This window comes from Protomyctophum bolini (assembly GCF_963924005.1).
Source record: "Protomyctophum bolini genome assembly, chromosome: 3".
Lineage (NCBI taxonomy): Eukaryota > Metazoa > Chordata > Actinopteri > Myctophiformes > Myctophidae > Protomyctophum > Protomyctophum bolini.
Genome location: NC_137864.1, coordinates 47,702,119 through 47,719,333, shown reverse-complemented (window position 1 = coordinate 47,719,333; position 17,215 = coordinate 47,702,119). Strand labels below are relative to the sequence as shown.

Below are 17,215 nucleotides of genomic sequence, written 5' to 3'. Positions count from 1 at the left end.
ACACACACACACACACACACGTCACACACACACACACACACACACACACAGTCTGCCAGCCAGTCCTCCTCAGCTGCAGCAGATAAATGCTTCTCTATCAGTGGTGCGATTTGCACGGAGAACAGATAAAGAAGACAGACCAGCCCCTGCCTTGGCTTGAAAGAGAGCGTGGAAGAAGAGAGAAACAAACTGGGAGATAGGAGGAGCGTGAAGGAAGCGGGAGGGTTTCCCCACTGTGCTGTGCTCTGTTACAATGGGAGAGGCGTGTTAGAGAGAGAGAGAGTGGGAGAGAGAGTGAAAAACGGTGGTACTAGTCACTGCACTGCAGGTGGATCTGTGCTGTCTGTGTGCTGAAGTGAAGGGATTGATCATTGAAGACTCCATTAAACGTTTAGCTGCTGGGCTGTGTCACAACAGGTGAGTCATGCTTTTTGCTGTACAGCATCTGTTTAGTACTGGTGCAATGGTGCATGCTGAGATTAAAACAGTAGTAGTAATCCTCAGTGTTCTCTCTGTTAACTCCATTTGTAACACTCTTGGAGTTACAACTCATGAGGATTTTACTGTGCATTCTCTTGCCAGCACGCCTTATCGCACTGCTGCGGTTCAAATCCTGCAGAAATGTTGATTAGTACTAAACTTGACTGTTCACAAGACTCAATCTACCATATTTTTCCGGTATGGTAATAAAGAAGATTCAGAATTTCCCCGTGAAAGTTTCTTTCCGTTGGTCCTATAGCATGCTAATGCATGGATGCCAGAAACTTAACCCCCCTTCGCCCTTCCTTTTTCACTTTGAAACTTGAAAGTTCTTTTTTTTTGTGTGTGAAAGTGAAAAAAGCATTGAGCTGTGAGCTGTGAATGGGCCTTGGATGGCTCTCTGCACGCATAAAGGGAGCCATGCTCTCAAGTGTCAGCATGCCTTGGGGGGGGGGGGGGAGGGGCACCATAATGCAGTGTGCTGAGGGGGCTGTTTTGTTGCATGTCATGTGGGCCATGCATACGCAACAGGTTACTTGTACTTTTGTCTTTCACTCAGTAACGTATCACTGGTGTATAATATATATGCATTGACAAAAATTAAAAATAGTGTTGCTCCTGCAAAGCATGTTCAGGAACTCGAGTGGTCCTGCTTGTCATAATTATGTCTCTCACCCCCCCCCCCCCCCCCCCCCCCCAAAAAAAGAAAGGGGAGGAGTTGTGCAGTCAAGTGGTTTAGTTAATCTTTTCATAGGTGTCTCTTTACTTACCGTTGCCTAAGTGGCGATAGGAGGACGCCATTAAAGAAATCGGGTTCTATTTCTGGGTGTTGTTTTCTGGGTGCTCTTATGAATGGCTTTCTTTCATCGTTGGGTAACTGAATAATGATGGGAAATAGGGTGGTCTAATGGCCTCTGCTCAGATCCCATGTTACCCTGCTGTGCGTACAGTAGGAGTCATTCATATAGCTCGAGGTGTTTGGCATTTTGCATCAACGACGTGCCTCAATGTGACTCGGCGAGGAATTCATTCTGATGTAAATCCGTTGTTGCGCTTTAGCTGACAGCAGACTGTGACCACGATCTGGCTCTCAAATTGGATTAGAGGGTGCCAGGGACCTTGTTTTTGTCGTTTTTGATCGTTTTTTATACGTGGTACCAACCAAGTCTTAGAGCACTGGAAGCAACTGTGTTTGTATGATTAGGTATTGTGTATTAGCCTATCTGTGTAGCCTTGTCGAGCCATGAGGCCCATATCGGGCGCCTATAATCTCCTGTTTCTGTAGCGTGAGGCAGCTTGATGTACAAGTACACACCCTGGACATGACGCTAGTATGTCGCAGGGACTCCAACCCTTGATGCTGAGTGCCACGCCCATTTTTAGAGTCTTTGGTATGACCCAGCCGGGGATTGAACCCCGACCTCCCAGTCTCAGGGCGGAAACTCTAACCACAAGGCCACTGAGCTGGTCCTAACTGTGTGGGCAATGAAAAAACATGCAGGTTTGAGCATACAATAAATTGTGACATAGGCACACTCAATAACACAAAGACAAAAGCTCTTTCTTTTGAGCTAGATTTGAACTGTCAGTGCAACATTTGCTTGTACGTATTGAGCCTAGTAATATGCTGCATAACTATTGGTCCAATAACTCATATTGGTCCACATATTACTGCGGTGCATGGGTTCATTGCCCCAACAAAGTCTTATTTTAGCAGTCAAATATTTGTTTCAACCCCCTTGAAAGAAGTAATAAAATGCAACATTATCATAGAAATTGTTCATTTTTCCGCTTTTCACATTCTTAGCAGTTTTCTCATAGTTCGAGAAATTATATTCCCCATTTCGTTTTTCATCAGACGTTGAAGAAAATATTTAGTGCTCGAGGTAGAATGATTTGCGATCCTCCCTGACTTTACTTCCTCTCCAGCAGCATTTGTTGTACCTCCAAGGGAATGCAGCGCTCTATGCCTGAACCGTGGGTCAAGGTTATGAGATACTTTAAATGACAAATCGGTGGAATGTTTTGAGCTATTCCGTTACCCCATACTGAGTCTGAGGCCGTGGACATAATAGTGTTCTCTGATAGTGAGGTATAGCCCCAGTGTGACAGCACAAATGACCCTCAAGAATTTAGAGGGGTTATTTGTCACTAATAGTACTACATGTACAAGTGAAATGCAGGTCCCAAAGGGGGTGGGGGGAGAGAGAGAGAGAGAGAGAGAGAGAGAGTGTGCGTGTATGTGCGTGCGCGTGCGTGCGTGTGGTGTGTGTGTGTGTGTGTGTGTGTGTGTGTGTGTGTGTGTGTGATATCTTGGCTAGTTCTCCTCAGATTATGTCATACAGCATGGTTTCCAGCTGTCTTGAGTCAGCTGCACTTAATTCTGCTCTCGAGAAAGGAAAGGAAAAGGCTTCCCCGAGCATTAAGGTGTATGTGAGAGTTGTTTATTATGTGTTATTGTAGCAGATTCGGGTAAATGTATCCGTATACAACTATATATCTACACTCTCCAAAACTGTGTATTTTGGGGGGGGGGGGGGAGTTACGTTTGCTGAGATGTTGCGTCGAAGAAGAAGAACGGTTCCTGCCAGAGTTCGGCCATGCTGAAGCTTTCCAAGACTTGTTTTTCTTCTTTGTATTTTCTTTTTTTTCTTGTGGTGATTTCAGTATGATTGAATAGTGCAGGACAGCAGTGCTAAGCTGAACCAAATGTATTTGGGCAGGGCCCCTAGAATGCCTTAAATATGAGCTACAGTATGACAATAGGCTTGTACATAGCTCAGCCTGTACTGTGTGTGTGTGTGTGTGTGTGTGTGTGTGTGTGTGTGTGTGTGTGTGTGTGTGTGTGTGTGTGTGTGTGTGCGTGTGTGTGTGTGTGTGTGTGTGTGTGTGTGTGCGTGTGTGTGTGTGTGTGTGTGTGTGCGCGCGCGCGCGCATGTGCGTGTGCGTGCGTGACTGCGTGCGTGCCTAGTGCGTACACACCTGATCCAAACTGTAACTTCTGTATATCACATTTCCTCCCAGAAAAGGGAATAGCATAACTATGCATCCTCCATCATACTCACTCACACTGTTGAACTGGCCATGGTAGTTTTCGTTACTGAGCTTTGAGTAGTTTGGTGAGGCTTGATATTCATAGGGAGAGCAGTGAGCTAATCTTCAATTTCCCCCTGCACTGGATTAAGATCCGGTGCTGTGTTGTTTCTCACAAATGGTCTAGTCATTTTATATTAATACTTAGGTTCTTAGATTCCTGAGGGAACAGTAAACATCGATCCCCATTCCCCTTTTGCCTCACGCTTTTATGACTGGCTGAGGATCAGTGGTTGTCGTGCTGTTGGTGTTGAACTGAATGTGTGTTCTCTATAAAGGAGAAGGGCAGAAAGAGAAATACAGAAAGAGAAAGATGGACCATATAATGGAGGAAAAGATAGGATAGGCAATTGGCACAATACAAGGGCATGTCTGGTGTTCTCTCTCTTCCACCTCTGCAAATCAGCCTCGACATGCTGTCAGCCTATAGGTGCCCGGACTGCTACGCCAGTAAAGTCTTAATATACATCACTATTTGTCAGGTCAAGGTTCCTGGGACTGGGCGTGGGAGTGCTTTGCCAAGCCTGCCCTCACCAAAATGTGACATCTGTTGCAAAGATTTATTTTATTTTGTTTGTGGTAAGCAAGCTTGCCTTGCGGTAACCGATCCCCTTGACCTCGTATAGGAAAATGCATAGAATTTGTATAAGCCATTATTATGTTGTGATGCAATGTAGATCATCACATCCAACCTTCTATTCTCTAGTTCACCCCATTTCTGATAAAGGTCATGTGTGTGACCTCATTGGCCTGTTGCCTGTAATTTTGCTTTCTTTGCTATGACCTGAAGTTGCTTTTCTCTTCCCTTTTATATAGATATAGAGCCCAATGATGTCACTGCTGTGTCTCATGCAGTCTCAGTTCAATCAGCCTTTTGTAGAGGACAACGTCCCTCCCTGTCCTGGCACAGATAACATCGTTGTGCCGAGCCTGGGGTTGAGTGACGGGGAATATTATCTGCCTCCCAACAAATTAAATGACGTTAAAAGCATGGTTCTGGGAACAAAATGAGACCCAGGAAGATGCAGGGAGGTTTTGCACGCCGCCAACACTGAACCCGTGTAAATATGGCATTGTTTACCAATGGATGGTAGTGCCAGTGGTATGTATGTATGTATGTATGTATGTATGGTAGAGGTAGCCGTGGTTTCTATGGATGGTAGTGGTGTCTAGGGATCATGGTCGTTTCTATGGTGCAGTGTACAGGGAAATGGTAGAGGATCGAGAGAGTATGGAACATCCAGGAGGAAGGATATTGCTTCTTTGCTTCCAACCTAACAATAGTTAGTCCATTTTCTCTCACTCACACACTGGCTTTTCGAACGCCAAAAACAATGACTTCGTCAACTTACAGGGAGCTTCTCTGTCCTTGCAAATATTGACTTTGGTGCTGTGGATCAAGCGTACATATTGGTCTGCAGACCTCTGGTTTCCTCTCCCCATCTCCCTGCTCTCGCGTTGGTTTCATCACCAAGAACTCACATTACAAACTGGCTGTTCTTTGTTTGTGTTGCTTATGTTGTCTTTCTTTGTTACTTTGTATTTTTAATTTTCCTTCCTTCCTTCCTTCCTTCCTTAAGCCTGGAAGTAATTTAGTGCGTTGGACTTGGAGAAGGGAGTGAGTTTGATGTTCCACTCCTCCAATCAGGGGAATTACATCAGAGTAGAGCTACATGTAAAACTAGCTATGATTTCACTGAGACTAAAATGTATGTTTGGTTTTAAATCTCATGAAGTGATGAAGAGTGGAAGTATGTGTAAAAAAGTATGTGTAGCAACACTGCAATCCTGTTCATTTAACTCTTGATAAGGACATTGGATTGTACTGCATACTCATAGTAAGTTATTATCAAGTAAGAATTGTTGTGTTTCTAATGGTACACAATCCAAATAAGAGTTCCAATATGCTGTTCATGTCAGTTTGGGGGGGGGGGGGGGACAAACAGGCAGACAGAGTCACATGTTGGAGTGGTTGGCACCTCTTAAAAAGAATGCACTGCTCAGAAAGAGAGTGAGAGAGAGACAGCAGAGATAAAGCTGGGACAGAATCTGAAGTCTGTGACAAAGACACTAATCGAAGATAACATATTTTCCTAATCTACAGTTGATGGAAAGAATCAGAAAGAGACAAACTCAATGGCAGCATCCCGCCGTCGGCTTCCTGTTCTCGTTCCTGACACAGCGGAAGACGACAGCGGGCTCTTTTTCATTCAACACAGTTGGAATACGATGGTTCGGGCCGGGTTATGAAAGCCTAAAAGCCATTGTGAGACACACAACGTAAGGACCAAAGCCCTGTGCTCCTGGCTTGACGCTGAACAAATAGACAAAAGAGGAGTGTGATTGACAAAGCCCTGGCCCTGAGCCAGACCATGCTCTCTAGGGCCACAGCATGGGAGTATATATGGGGAGTTCCGATGGGCCCACATCCCAAGGCCTGCTTCTCGTTGTGGGCTGCAGCTCAGAGGATGTTGCCTGGATTCCTGGTGTGTGAGACAAGTTCCAGTGCATGTGCACATTTGATTTTGTGTGCAGTCCGTAGCACATAGCGTGTATAAGAGAGAGTGCAATGTATCCGTTTCAAGATTCAAGGGCCACAGCCCCGCAGTTGAAACGAGGGAGCAGTAAGATCACCGGAGGTGACGGAGTAACGCTGAGAGAAAAGACCGGCTGGGGATAGCTGGTGAGATGTCGGTGGGACTAAGGGGGGGGGGGGGGGGGTTATTAATCTTTTTTGTTTTCCCCTTGTATTGTCATTTCCTCCACAGCTGGTCTTGGGTTGAGAATGAAAAACCAACATGGCCGAAAGGGTTCTGTAATGTAAACGTTGGTCCTGGGTGTTCCCGATACCGATGGAGAATGTATTCATATGGATTATTGACGTTAATGATGCGGAAGACTAAAGCGTGTAGATGTGAAGTAATTTCCACTTTTTGGAAGGGAGGGGTGGCCTTCAGACACTGTTGTGTCATTTCTAGTGGGGATTATTATTTTCCTGGAAATCCCATCAGTTTCCTGCTCTTGTGTGTTACTCTGAACACGTCACTGAGAAGGGTTCCTCAGTCCAGGCCATGCTGAAAGTGGGATAGCATACAAACATTTCATTTATTCGCCAATGCACATGGATCTCTCCTTAGTTTTGTGTCTTGATTAGACATGAATTGACTTATTAGTCACTCAATTTTAGCTCTGAGAGTGTACAAGTCTGTTTTGTTCCATTTCATATTGTCACAAGGAGTACATACATGCACTGCGAAAAACTGTAGATTGGTTTATATTATACTATCTCAAGAGTCAATGGGTGCATTAACACAGAATTCTACTGTGTACCTGTACTTAACAGTACCATTAACAAGACACTCCTGAGGAATTTGTCAGGAAACCTCTCCAGGGCCCTAATTCCTTGTTAGCTGGAGATTTTACACATAGCCTAATAATAGTTATTTTAGCACAGACATATGTGTGGATTTACACATGAATGTTTTGTTTTCTCTTTTATAATATAGTACTTGGCTGGCATGAGTTTCTGCCAGAGTCTGTCTACATGCGACAGCAAGTCAAAAATATATGAAAATTGTTGACTTTCTTTCATGCTACTCCCCCTGACAAAATACTTTTATTTTTTAATTAAAGGAGTAGGTCACCCAGAAATGACTCTGCAGCTCTCATGCAACCCAATCCAACTCTTCTGAAGCCAAACACTGATGTGTTCATCCTCTGCTCATTGAGAAGGCAACATATCCCCCATATGTTTACACTCCTACGCAGAGGTCTACTTTCTACATTGCACACACATGGAAAGAGCGTGAATGCTTTTGAAAACATCTGCTTGTTTGGCATCAGAAGACTTGCAATATACTGCATATACCTGTATGCTGTATAGACTACGGTTAGGGTCAATTTTGGACCTGTTTTGTACTTATAAAGGCCTCACCATTGAATTTGGTTCTTTTGGACAATACGTTGCCGGCAAAGTCTTTGTGAGTTGTTGGGACTAAGAATTGTTTCAACTGGTATGAGGATGTGTAGATAAGGACATTTCCATTCCTTTAAGGCAGATATCTTTCTGAATGGTTAGTGCCTGGACCACATGCTCCTTGTGAGATGAACCCTAGTTCGAATCAGACTGGGGGGGGGGGGGGCTAACAAACATTGTCCCAAAATGTTCTTGTTTTGCTTTGCATTCAGGACTGCCTTTGGTGCTGTCTTCTTTTGAAGACAGCCACCCAGCATCGGATCAAAAGTCACCACTTGGCACAGTCTGCAGTTTTTGCAACGTCATTACCAGATTTTTTTCCCCCAGCTTCTTCTTCTTCTTCTTTGGAATCTGCCTGGATTTCTGGAAGGGAGACAAAGTAGAGCTATGGAAGTCATTAAAATTCCAGCACAACATGTGGACAATTATTTATTTTTCTGCATGGGTTGGAAGGGGCGGAGTCCGTGGAATGCTGCACTGTCCTTACACAGGAGTGTCTGTGCAGGAGGACCTGAGGAGGGGAATGAAGGATGAATGAATGGAGGGAGAGGGGTGGAGTCATGGTGATGGGCAAGGATGAAGGTGGATGGATAGAGGTGGATGGAACGGATGTGATGGAAGGGGGATAAAATGAGAGGATCGGAGGATATCTGGAAAGGGAGAAGAGCGAGGCGGACACCACTGAAAAGACAAACAAAGGAGGCAGACAAATGAACACTGAGGATTCAGTGAGCCATGCAGGAAGAGGATTAGCGACGGATGGATTGACACACAGCCTGGAGGAGAGAGAGAGTGAATGAGAGTGAAAACAAGGAAAAGCAGCGTAAGAAAGGGAGAAATGGAATAATTTACTTTATTGTTATTACGCAGGAAAAATCAAGTATACTCGAGAACACACACTTGACTCCCTCAACCGTGTTTCACTCATTACCTCCGCCAGCCAATACGAAGTTTTCACCCCTTCTGTCTGTAGCTATGTCCGACTGTCATGAACAGGTTTACACAAACCTTTGCATGGTAGTGGGTGTGGGTGTGTAGGCCATATGCCATAACTTCTGAAGTTCTGAAGGCTACTAGTAGGACGTGGCACCATAACTTCTGAAGGCTAATAGTAGGACGTGGCACCATAACTTCTGAAGTCTAATAGTAGGATGTGGCACCATAACTTCTGATGTCTAATAGTAGGACGTGGCACCATAACTTCTGAAGTCTAATAGTAGGATGTGGCACCATAACTTCTGATGTCTAATAGTAGGACGTGGCACCATAACTTCTGATGTCTAATAGTAGGACGTGGCACCATAACTCATAACTTCTGAAGTTCTGAAGGCTAATAGTAGGACGTGGCACCATAACTTCAACCTGGGTGGAGGTCTGTAATCCACCGAGCACCTTTTGCTTTTGCATTTAAAGGTATATTCAGTGATTTCACTTAATTCAAATATCACTTCTTTTTAGTTTTGTTGTGATAATCCTCCCTACTAGTGTGTTGTTGACCAGTTCCTCCCTGTTCCCAGTTTACCCCTGGGGTCAAAAAGCCTTAGGTTTCGTTTTTGGCTAGGTGGCCCAGCCTTCATCCAATCAGGATAGAGAAGGGCCTTCCGCCAATCATGATCGGACCTTGGTGTAGTGTTACCAAATCACTGAATGCTCCTTTAAGTCTGAGGCTGGTTTTCTTTTTCTTAAGTATTTTACAGAGCAGTTGATGTCACTTAATGAAATAATTAAATCATCACATGTCTTCTTTTCCCCCCTCATCCCCTCTGTTAAAGTCGTACAGTGGCCCCGACAATACCAAGAGTCCTCAGACGGTATTTTATTTTCCTTTTAAAGGGTCACTTCTGCTATATGCGATACATGGTCATACTTTACATCACCCACACCAACCATCCATAAATCTTCCCAGTCCCCCCGTCTGAAATGTGGAAATATCCCATCATGCTGGTCTCTCCAGACACGTCCCAGAACTCCCTGCTGCGTGGGACAGTGGGTGTTTTTTCAGATTAGTTAAACAGAGAGGAGGACATGAAAGAGGCTTTGTTGGAGAGTATCACCACTCACCACACAGACCTGTGTGTGTGTGTGTGCGTGTGCGTGTGTGTGTGTGTGTGTGTGTGTGTGTGTGTGTGCGTGTGCGTGTGAGAGTGAGTTACTTGGAGGTTGGCTTCTATCGTTCCACCAGACACCTTGTAAACGGAGCCTTTTCACAACTGCACAGTGCATACACACACACAGCTCCCATCTCAGGTTATGCTGATTATAGAGAAAATGTATGGCCAAGCGCTGTATAGAGCTTCATGGGACTACAGTGACTTGTAGCTCTGTTCTCTGCTTCCCATCAATCCAATCCTCCTCTACTCCCCCTCCAGTTTATCTGACAACCACTGATAATGGATGAGCAATGGGGGGAATGGACATCATAGTGTGGATGGACAGGGCAAGGCGTGGGTGTGTGGTGTGTGCTTTCAGTCTGAGGAGACAAAAGAGGAAAAGCGATGGGTGTTTTTGGGTGAATTTCCCGGCACATAGCTGCGGTGTTGCCTTGAACAGCCGAAGAATTTCCTCAAGACTAGAGCCCGACCGATGCCCGTTTTGGGTCCGGCGTCGATCCCAAAAGTCCTATCCGAAGCCCTCCAATTTTCTAATCCAGTTGAAAGTTTTATTAACCCATTCTGACCTGAGATCAGATTCATACGAGGTTTCCACTGGACACACACTGGTCTGATGAACCCATTCTGACCTGAGATCAGATTCTAAAAAAATGTCAGTCGTTCTTCGATCTTTCAAAAATAGCAGACCTACAAGCTCGTAGCGCGCCACTCGGTGGCGCGCTATGAGCTTGTAGATCTGCTATTTTTCAATAGCTAAAGCACGACATGATGCTAACACCAAAATGGGTTCCCGTTCAGAATGGGTTAATCACTTTGAATCTGGCATCACAATGTTGGACTTGTCATCGGGCGAAAATACTAATAGTAATAATCTACAAGATCACAACACTTGAGAGATTGTATATCGGCTATTTTTTTAAGTGTTTTAATGGGCCTTTTTTTGTCACATATCTACATAACTGCAGATACCGGTGTCATCCAAAAAGTCAAATTATGGTCCATATAACGGCCAATGGATATATCAGACCATTATTGACTCCAATCAAGATGGATTCTCACCAACTATAGACTCCTTTGCTCGAGCGAGAAGACAGATTTCACCAACAGGCCTCCAATGAGGTCATTCTCTCTTGTGTGTCTAATTCAATGTGTATCTCTCCCCTTTTCTCCCTCTCTGCGTTTGATCAGTCTAAATTGAAACCGACAATGGAAACCCCGGGGCTGATGGCTGCATTCACCTGCCCTGTCTAGTCTACAGATTGCCGGCTAATTGACGCGTAACATGAGAAACTACATCTCCATTCCAGCATTAATGCTCATTCTCCCTCAACAAGGCGGCAGCGACCTTTGCCACAGATCCAAGGGTCTGCTTACATATCTCATGATACAAGTTTAGTACTTTGATATTACAGAGCTCCAGTTGACACAGATGATCCTATAATTCATTTTAAATGAAATATGGAGACGGAAAGAACAAAGATTTCACCTTTAGAGCAGCCAATGTGTCACATCAACTGTCTTCTTTAGCAAGTCACATACCTGTTCCGTCATTGTAAATCACTCTGACAAGGCAACAGTGTCACACATGGCATTTTATACCAAAAATGTAAACCACTCTGAAGCCCAGATGTAGACCAGTGAGCCCAGCAATCTCCTGATGCTAATGTACACTGACGCAGCGCAGTTCTGAGTTACCATTAGCCCGCAGGAGTTTTCCTTGAATAAATGTCTGAGTGATCTTTAGCACCGCGAGAGACTGATCAGACATCTAATCCTGAAAGTTGAAAAGATAATCCCCCCCCCCCCCCCCCCTGCTTTTATGGTCCTTCATCGGCCCGGCAAGCCTTTTTCTACCCTTTTGCTTTGGCCTCTCTCTGCTGCTTAAAAGGTTGCAGAGCCTTGCCTTGAAGTGCCTTTAAGATCCTTGTCATCAGATCCCTTGGTATGCTCCTGACTTGACAATGGCGCGTGCTACAGTGACACTGACTGGCATGCTGCAAGTCAAGAATGTCTGAATCCAGCATTCCAGACAAATCAAACAAGTGGAACATCGTGACTAATAATTAGCACTCTGCTTTTCCCATAAGCAGCTTTCTTAGAAACCGACGTCTCTGAACATAGCAGACACTTGATGAAACGTTTTCATGCTTCACCCAGCACATGGCTGCTCAGATGGCTCTGATGAGCACACACACAGGGGAGCTGTTGGGGATTAAGTGTCTTGTTCGACGGTCGAAAGTCTGACCTTCCGGTTCCCAGACGGCCTCTCTACACCCTCTGCTACAGCCCGCCCTAAAGAGAACAGTTCAAAGAAATCTATTCTGTTGTGGGATGTTACCTCAGCTCTGGGTCAGTTTATAGAAGGTTCTTCTGGGTCACAAGCTTTTCCTGCCCGATTGCATCACTAGGTCCAAGTTTCCGCTGAGACCCATACATTGGTAGGTAAGAACAATAAGCTGCCCACAACGATACGCTGACTGCCCTTTGGACATCCCTTAAGTCCTTCCTGATTGGAGAGGATGGAGATTTACGTGTGTTACAGAGAGAATGAGAGGGTGTGTAAGGAAACAGCTGGCCACGCCACTTTTCCTCAGTTGTACAAACACGCACACACACACACACACACACACACACACACACACACACACACACACACTCAGAGTTAGTTGACAATGAATGAGCATCCATTCATATCCTTGGGCAGTACAATGTGTGGTCACTCCCACAAATATTACATCCTAGGCAGGGGGTTGGGTGTACTGTTATTCAGGGGGTTGGGTGTACTGTTATTCAGGGGGTTGGGTGTACTGTTATTCAGCACTCTCCTCTTTGGTGGTCTAATTACCCAGGGTTCTTAATCTTATGTGTAGCTCAGTGAAGCCTTCTGCCGTAATCTTGGTTCTGAGAGATGCGCTGATAGTTTGACCTTACTGGGGTTCATCTGTTGAGAGATGAAAGTGGTCCCTCTGTACTAAGCGGTCAATAACCTCGCTGCTGTCGGATGGGATGGGATTTTCTCACGCTTATTGAATCCCCTCCTCTGAAAGACGTACGACGGCTTCATGGTCTTACCGTCCAGAGATACACGAGGGCAACGACCACATGCACAGTCTCAGCAGAAAGTTGTGACCTCTCACATCCTCACAGGAAACTTACGTGCTCTCTCTCTCTCCGCTTTCTCTCCGACTCACACAGACAGACACACACACACACACGCACACACATCACTGAAATGCTGTAGGCTCACTAGGCTGTTAAAGATAGGGCAGTGACATAGAGAGACTAAAAGGATCAGAGACAAGTGGAAGCAGATTCCTAGATCACAAATCGAGTTCATTAAGTTTAAACTACACTATAGGGCCTCTAATATAAAGATCTAATCTTGAATTTAGCCAGGCTTCTCAACAACATTATTAGTCATTTGTTCATCAAGCGAGGAAGATATTATCAAGCAACTATAGGATGAAGCCAACCCCCAGTCAACTTAGTGTAACTATACTGAATAATTATAAATATGTCTTTAGAATCTATATGCACACAAGCGCTTGCCTATAGGGTCATTTGGGTGGTAAAGTGATATCACGACCCAGATGACGCCACACAATCCGCTAAGTTCACTTCAGCCATGTCTTCCGTTATACTGTATAAATTGCCAGTCTGCCAGACTTTTCTCACACTGCCATCTCAGTTTAAATCTAGCAATGTTGCTAGTAAATGTTCTGTTGGAAGGACATAGGAGGACCCTGAGGCGCTAGTATCCAGCAAGATGTCTGACCCTGTGGTTGTCATCAGTGTGTCTGCGTCCATCCAACACGTATCCTTCCATGATGGATGATTTGTATTGAAAAACGTGTCAGCCCCCAAGGCCACACACACACACACACACACACACACACACACCGGTTCCTGAGGCCCCTTCTCTCTGTTTTCTGACAGTATGGCATTGAGTAGTGGGGTGAGAGAGAGAGGGGGTCACAGCATAGTGACTCATTGAGACGGACGCTGTGCTTCTTCCCCGTCCTGCTTGGTGGAGTGGTGCTGTGCGATGCCCTCTCAAAAGGGAAGAAATGCCCTTTCAAACCGTGGTTACACTCCAATCATTTGGAATCCAGCCTGTGATCCATGCGCTGCTGCATCATGGGTATATTTTTGTTCAGAACTCGCCCAGCGAGATCCTCTTGGCACTTGGAACACGAATGCCATTGTTTTGGATCGGGTACAAGCTCCTCAGAAAGAGTACTTAACTGCTTAGCTGCTGCTACTGCTAACATTAGCACGGTGATAAATGCAGCAACTCTGACGGGGAAAGCCAAATAAGTTTCCTCAACATTTTTGCACTGATTACACAGATTCCATTACAGTAAACATTTTTTTCCCTTCCCTCTGTTTAGCTTCCCATTGCTATCAGTCTTGTCGGCTTATTTTGACAACAACATTGCCTAGTCTATCACCACGGTGGACAATGAAAAAGAAAAAAAGGTTTGTCCCCTTCTTCTGGTTGACTGGAATTTGGCCTCTAACCCCTCTCCAGTGTCAGTAGAGTAACACATTTCCATCTCGGCAGGATGAATGTCTTTGGAAACTTTACGCTGGAAAATGCCACAGTGTCAAGCGGTCAGGGTTTATGCCCAGAGCCCACGGTGGACTAAACAGCCAAATGCCAATGTCCTTTTGTTCTTTGAATGTGGGCGTCTTCAACCTTGATTGACCTTGAACGTTTTCCCGAACCTCAATAAGGAGCCTTCTCTTTGATGGGAAGCCGCAGGTTTATTGTTGGCTTGTTCTTTAACCGTTTCTGAGGCCGGCCGATGGATGAATTGGCCCTTTGGGGCCCCTGGGCTCTGTGTGGTCGCTGCGTCGACTCGTCGAGGCTCCGGCAGAAGACACAAAGGGCCTGTGGGATTGCAGTTGGAGGAGTTTCTTTCACAACTCCTCTCACTCTTTTAGAAATCGTGTCCTTTCAAGTGGGACACCAAACAAGAGGTCATGGTCAAGTTCACAGTGGAGGTGGTCTCTTTAGAGTTTGGGTGGAAAATCGACTTTTAACTACTTAAACCTTATATACTTTGGAGACCAGGGTCTCCCAGGGCTCTATACTTGGCCTCCTTTTTTCCATCTAGCCCATGGGGACACCCCTGGGCTAGCCGATATACAAGCTTATAATTCAATAAAGGGTTGTTGCAAATGATAAGCTTTATTGAATAAAAGATAACGTTTTGGTGATTAGACTCCATTTACATTTAATGTACATGATTAACTTTTAATAGTGAGAATCCCCTTCCCCATTGAACCAGAGCGAAACAGCCAACAGGTCAAAGGAAAACGCTAGCCGCTAGCTAGCTACAACAGGGAAATCATGCACATGTACACATAATATGTGTATGTGTACATGTGCATGATTTCCCTGTTGTAGCTAGCTAGCGGCTAGCGTTTAAAAAAAGAGTATCCTATTATGATACTCTTTTTTTACTCGTTGTTTGCTCTTTCTTGCACACTTTATTCTATACCTTCTATCTATGCTGCTGCATTGTCTGAAACAAAAATAAGTTTTACTATTGTATACAGTACCTGTACACAAGATGTAACAATAAAGTAACAGTAAACGGTGGCAGTGCAGATGAACCTCCTTCCTACACTAAACGATTGAGACAAGGTGGAGAGTTGAGCCAAATTCCAATACCCAAAATCTCCTCTGCCACTCCTTCACTCACACTCGGTCACTCCAGCATGGTGGTGTTACGGTGAAATTGGTGACCTGCTGAAATATGTGACAATCGTACAATCACGTAATCACAGTGTCTGAATGTAAATCGTTGTAGTTCGTTATTAGCAGAGTTAAATTTAGCTGTATTTAGGCCACGTATAAAGTTGTGTGAAGTCCACAAGATGGTCACATATTTCGGCAGGACACCAATTTCACCATAACACGCCCATGCTGCTGGAGTCATCGAGTGTGAGTGAGCGAGTGGCCGAGATTTTGGGTATTGGAATTTGGCTTTGGGGACGGAGGTGGTTTGCTTGTTGCATGCTGAAAATAGAATGACAAGTGTCGGGGGCAGTGATAGTGCTCACCTCTAAAGCTGTGAATGACAACAGAGAGCGTCCTTATTGAATTTATTTACGCTTGGAGTTACATTTTGTGATCTTATAGCTCGGCTATTTTCACCAATGCTCAGAAAAGGAACGCTTGGGTTGAAGTGGTTGATGTTGTGCTTAAACGTTCATCCCAATTTGAGAAGGGTTTAGTAGTGGAACAGCATGATCGCATGCTTCAGTCATGGACATGGTACAGGGTTCAACACAGTCGAGCCACAAATCAGTTTAGGACCTATATATGGGCGGCAGTTAAACGTTTGCATATGGAGCAGGGTTCCAGTGTTGTGTGTGTGTGTGTGTGTGTGTGTGTGTGTGTGTGTGTGTGTGTGTGTGTGTGTGTGTGTGTGTGTGTGTGTGTGTGTGTGTGTGTGTGTGTGTGTGTGTGTGTGTGTGTGTGTGTGTGTGTGTGTGTGTGTGTGTGTGTGTGTGTGTGTGTGTGTGTGTGTGTGTGTGTGTGTTATCTTTTTAAATGTCTCCGCTATGAATGAAATCTGGAGCGTGTATAAAGTGAACCATATGCCGCTCTGGAATCCCCTTGTGATCTCTCTCACTGCTGCTCTCCCTCTCTCTCTCTGTCTCAATCTCTCTCTCTCTCTCTCTCTGTTGTTCTGCTGTCTCCGTTCCCTCCCCGCCCGCCCCGGGAGGGAGGGGTCACAGCGTGCATGACGGGACTGTTTGTTTGAGGTTTCCATGGAAACTGTGGTGTGGGGGTGACTCGGACGTGTGTCTGCACTCTGCAGTGTGTGTAGTGTACCGATAAGCATGTGTGCGTGTGTGCTGGAGGGGTGGGTTGTGAGTGTGTGTGTGTGAGAATGAGTTCTGCTCCATGCAGAATGAGCTCATCCAGACACACACACACACACACACCCCAACATATTGAGTTTGCCTGTTTCCTTGGATTGTGTAATGGAGAGTATAGTTCCCAAATACTCACCACACCAGATCTCTCCCTGAAACCCCTACAGGCCGACCACAGGCTAGTCACAAGGGCCAATGGCTGAGTGACAACAGAGTACAAGTGCATCCTTATCTGAGAATGAGAAAAATGTAACTAAATAAGTTGATTTCATGTACAGCATGAGCATGAAATGAGATATGTTTGAGTCGGCTGCTGGTGTCAATCGGTCATTTGTGTTGGCTTTGAAATGAGGAAGATGAGTTGACATTGGCCGGACATTGACCCCATGTCCTGTTATTCTCTGCACATCAGGTGTTTGTTTCTGCATTTTCATGCTATTGCAAATGGTTCCCACTCCCCTGTTATCACCAAAGGACCACTTGACACTAAACAGATTACAATCTGGGATTATGTGCAGAGGTTTTAAAACACACAAACAGGATGAATCTACTGGTATCCTTGTCTTTTTAATAGTAAAAATACATTCAAGTGTAAGGAAATCCTGCCTACTTTTCCTTGAGGGAAATGTAATGGTACATATCAAAAGGTTTTCTGGTAGAT

At 45.0% G+C, this 17,215-nt stretch overlaps 1 protein-coding gene across 3 annotated transcripts in view; it reads left to right on the top strand.

Moving 5' to 3' along the window:
- Positions 1 to 17,215, top strand: part of add3a (adducin 3 (gamma) a) — a 137,330-nt gene that overhangs the window by 47,363 nt on the left and 72,752 nt on the right. Inside the window, exon 1 of one of the 3 annotated variants that reach the window (XM_080760195.1) lies at positions 132 to 417. The exons of the other annotated variants lie outside the window; for them this stretch is intronic. The gene's annotated coding sequence lies outside the window, so the exon portion shown is untranslated. Of the gene's footprint in view, positions 1 to 131; positions 418 to 17,215 lie in introns of those variants that run through there. 3 annotated transcript variants of the gene reach the window in all.